The sequence below is a fragment of the Bos javanicus genome, chromosome 27 (assembly GCF_032452875.1).
Source record: "Bos javanicus breed banteng chromosome 27, ARS-OSU_banteng_1.0, whole genome shotgun sequence".
In the NCBI taxonomy this organism is placed as follows: domain Eukaryota; kingdom Metazoa; phylum Chordata; class Mammalia; order Artiodactyla; family Bovidae; genus Bos; species Bos javanicus.
Window position 1 is genome coordinate 15,456,667 of NC_083894.1, and position 4,970 is coordinate 15,461,636.

Genomic DNA, 4,970 nt, shown 5'->3' on the forward strand with positions numbered 1-4,970 from the left:
AACCTGGGGCTCAACACAAAACTGGGAACCAGAAGGAACTAGGGATGAAACACAATCCTTCCTCAAATACTCAGGGTCTGATCAGCCCACCTCTGCTACAAGGAATGGCCTCACTCCAGCATTTTTAATAGAAAACATTTTGCTTCCATTTCACTTTCCAAGCGGGTATAAAATCTACTAAAAGGAATACGAAGAATCAAAATAAGTAAGCTCACTCACAAGAGACACGCCCCGATAATTATTTCTGGTTGCTAAGATTATTCAGCCCATTATTTCAAAGTGGCGAAATTCAGAACATTCTGAGAAGAGAATTCAAAAGCAGCAGCTACATTCGCTGATAGGTTCATGTGAGACACACACACCTACAACCCCCCCCACCACCACTTCCCGTTTTTCAATGTATACGGGAAGGGGCCAAGACCCCGATCACCACAATAACTAATTTTGTACATTACAGTGCATAGAAAGACGGAGGGAAAGACACTTTCTTTGAAAGGTTTGTCTGGGCTCTGAAGGAGGCTGGAGCCCAGTGCTCCAGGGCCATCATGAGCTCCACCTGCTCCTTTTTGGCTGCACTGGCCTCAGAGGCAGCTGCTTCCTGTAAGTGATCTGCTGGCTTCTCCTCTTCCTCTGCCTCCTACTGGGGAGAGAGGGCTGATACCTCTGCACGCACTCCTGCATGGCCCAGAACCGGTCTGCACAGTTCAACACCCTGACATCCTCCTTGCGGTAGTGGAAGCAGGAAAAGGCTGCCTTCAACAGCTCCCTACACCGGCCTCTGGCCATCTTCTCAGGCAGTTCCGGTTGATGTCTCCATTCAGCAGAATCAGTCCATGCTCCTCCTGTGGATGTTTGGGGTCATCAGCCACCAGCTGCACATTGCTTTGAGTTTCATGGTCTTCTTTGGTCACAAATATGATTCCATCCTTCGCTTCCTGCCGACAGTAGGCCGTTGTGCAGTGGTGGAGGCCTCACGTGTCCCTGGTAGAGCTTTAACTTGAGCCCTGCTCACTGACTCTGGAGCCCCAAAGCTTACCAAGTCGTTATTCTTTCTGCTTGAGCATGGCTGTCATTTCTCTCTCTACAATTCTTTCCTAAATTGTACACTTTCTCTAGCAGAAGAAGGTCTCTCCATACTTTTAACATATAAGTTTCTCTTAAAGGTTACTGTATGACAGATTATGACAATATCAATACATTCAAACCTAAACTTCTAACAATATACTACACAAGTAGATTTTGAAATAAAGACAGTTCGTCTTGGACTTTATTCAAGAGATCTTACAAAGATACCCTTACTCACGAAAGTATGAAAGTGAAAGTCGCTCAGTCATGTCCGACTCTTTGTGACCCCATGGACCGTATAGTTCTCCAGGCCAGAATACTGGAGTAGGTAGCCATTCCCTTCTCCAGGGCATAGCCCAAAGATCACATTTTAGCACAGATTTGGTGTGTTTAAAAAAATTATCTGTCACCCAATAACTTTATTCTGTCCTCAGGGTATAAACTAGACTCTGATATTTTTTTCCTGAGGACAAAAAAATAAGTTACAGTCAATCTTGACATTTTAAATTCTGTAACAGACAATGTCTTGGGTTTTGTTTTGGCTCCATACATTTTAATGTATATAGCAACAAAGTAGCTTTTCTTTTAATAGTTATTTATATTTATTTATTTTGCTGTACCAGGTCTCAGTTGCAGCACACAGGATCTTCAGTCTTCATTATGGCATTTGGGATTTTGTTCTGTTTTTTTTTAGTTGCGGTATGCAGGATCTTCAGTTGCAGCATGTAAACTCTTAGTCGAGGCATGTAGGATCCAGTTTCCTGACCAGGAATTGAACCTGGGCCTGCATCGAGAGTGTGGAGTCTTAGTCACTGATCCACCAGGGAAGTTCCCCAAAGTAGCTTTCATACTTATAAGGGCTTCCCTGGTGGCTCAGCTGATAGATCTCGGGGTCAGGAAGATCTCCTGGAAGAGGAAATGGCAACCCAGTTCAGTATTCTTGCCTGGAGAAGTCCATGGACAGAGAAGCCTGGTGGGCTACAGTCCACGGGATTGCAGAGTCAGACATGATTGAGTGTGCATGCATACATACTTGTAAAATAAGCAGAAATCCCATTATCAAAATCCTCCTTTTCTGTTATTTAGCAGTTTTAAAATATCAAAGCACAGTATAGTGTTTTCCTTTCTCCAAGGGGGATATGTTCCAAGAACCCCCGTGGATGCCTGAAACCACAGAACCCTATATATGCTATATTTTTTTCCCTATCATACTTACCCACCTTAAAGTATAATTTATAAATTAAGCACAGTAAGATATTAACAATAACTAATAACATAGATCAATTACAACAATATTCTGTAATAAAACTTATGTGAATGTGATCTCTCTCTGAAAATACCTTATTGTTCAAATTTAATGCCTTTTCTATCTTAACTAAGCATTTATCGTGCACTGATTACTGGCCATAATTTTAGCAACCTGAGGTGTGACTGCAAAACTAGCACAAATTTATTCTTCCTTCTTCACAATTTCACGGATATAAGATACACTCTTACCATAGATCTTAGAAACCTCAGCATACATCTTTTCTTTCCTTATTATGTCAGGAATTTTCATCTTTTCATTTAAAGGAAGCACTTTATGACATCTCTTAGGCATGTCAGAATTGCCAGCATCACTACTCTGTGTGTTTGGGGCCATTATCACGTAAGGAAGGGTTACTTGAATACAAGCACCGTGATGCTTTGACAGTCAATCTGATAACCAAGACAGCTACTAAGGGACTAAGAAATGGATTACACTGGACAAAGCGATGATTCTCGTCCGGGAAGGGCAGAAAGGGATGGCGAGTGATGTCATCACACCCTCAGAGCAATGAGCAACTTAAAATTATTAGTTTACTTCTGAAATGTTCCATTTAATATTTTCAGACTGGGGTTGACTTTTGGTAACTGAAACCATGGAAAGTGAAACTGTGGATAAAGGGGGACTACTGTTATCTGTGTATAGAATGCAAGAAGTAATAAAAAGTAAAGATTCAGCAAAAAATAAACCACATTTGGATTCTAACTATCTTAATGGTGATTTAGCAATCAGACTTTAAGTGGGTGGCATTTTCAAGGAAACTAAAGGACTTAAATAAAAGTGTGGTGTGAGGCCTCACACTTCATGAAGGTAACTACAATAGGAAAACTTAAAATTGAAGTGTTTATATACCAATTATTTTTGAGCTCTTCAGTAGGGACTCTGTAATATTCACTAAAAGACATTCTTCAGAAACTAAAAATAATAAAAATAGATTCCATATTAGCTAAATATATTTGGAATAGAGATAATATTATGTTTGCTATTGTTCTGGAATAGTTACCTACTCTAGTATTCTTGCCTGGAGAATTCCCATGGACAGAAGAGCCTGGCCGGCTACAGTCCATGGGGACGCAAAGAGTCAGACATGACTGAGAAACTAACACTTTCATCATAAATTTAGGTTTGTTTCATTGAATTCTAGCATTTATTCTTCAACCAAATACCTGGGGATGTGACCATATATTTTCCTAATTAAGCTATGTTTAACTGGATACTTAAATTATTTCAGTTGATTAAATCACACTTAATATTCAAAAAGTACCTAAGAACAATACTCTTTTCTTTGAAGAAGTATCTGGTGATATGATAGTTTTTATGACTTTAATTTCTTACATCAAGCTTTTTTTCAAACTAGAACATTTTATCTTTAAAACACAGGCAAGGATATACAGTGCAGGAAAAAAGTGTTCATCATCCCTGTTCCCCTCATTACTGTCAAAATCTTTAATACCATGTTCTCTAAGAAAACATCTGTGTACTATTATAAAGTAAGTTCTTGGGCTCCGGAAAAACTATCTCCAGCCTTTATCTCAAAATGGAGAAATAGTAAAAGCTAATGTTCCAGGAATATACTTTTCTAACATTATTAGATGCTAAAACAAAAGCATTATTTTTTTTCTTTAAAAAGTGTTTTTTTAAGCACTGGAAAATCTACTAACCCAAATCTCCTGGAACATGACATATCTGCTACCTGTCCTGAATAATATATATTGTCTTTTCTCCATCTTGTGCTTCAAAGTCAAGCTGAACTACCCTAGGAGATCCATGAGACTGAGCTTGAAGGGTTCTTGGGACCTGGCAGAACTAAGCCTAAAATATGAGACTTTGTAATTCTCGTATTGTCAGCCACAAGTGGTCAGGGTCACTCCAAGTCTTCAGAGGACCTCCCAGATGCTTTTTGTGCCATATCACCTAGATAGATAGATAAAGAGATCTATATGTATCTGATGGGATTGTTGTTTTTGTTTTTTAAATCAAGCTACCCTCAAAGGACTGACGATGAAGCTTCAATACTTTGGCCACCTGACACGAAGAGCTGACTCATTCAAAAAGACCCTGATGCTGGGAAAGACTGAGGGCAGGAGGAGAAGTGGGGAGGCGACAGAGGATGAGATGGCTGGATGATGAGATGGTTGGATGGCATCACCAACTCAATGGACATGAATGTGAGCAAACTCCAGGAGACAGTGAAGGACAGAGAGGCCTGGTGTGCCAGAGCCCATGAAGTCACAAAGAGTCGGACAGGACTTAGCAACAACCCTCAAAAAGAAAGATATTTGATATTGTAAGGCAGTTCTTTACTTTTACTAACCAAAAGGAACACCAGTGAAACACTCTGAATAATGGTTTTTTTCCAAAAAGGAATCTCCGCATGGGTAATAAAGTGGAAAGTCCTGGGTTTCAGTTACCAGTTCTGACACTCACTAGATGTGAGATTTTAGCAAGTCTCTTTGTCTCTGACAGATTACTTTTTCATTTGTGAAATAAGCAAGATAATCACACTTAACCTACCAACCTACAGGATTTTTGTAGGGCCAAACTAGTTAATAAATATATAATAAAATTACTCTATAAATTCTAAAGCAGTTTCTTGATG

The 4,970-nt window shown here is 39.6% G+C and overlaps 1 pseudogene; it reads right to left on the bottom strand.

Annotated features, from left to right (window-relative positions):
* Positions 1 to 363: 363 nt before the first annotated feature.
* On the bottom strand, positions 364 to 2,590 carry LOC133239744 (mitochondrial intermembrane space import and assembly protein 40-like; annotated as a pseudogene).
* Positions 2,591 to 4,970: the final 2,380 nt, after the last annotated feature.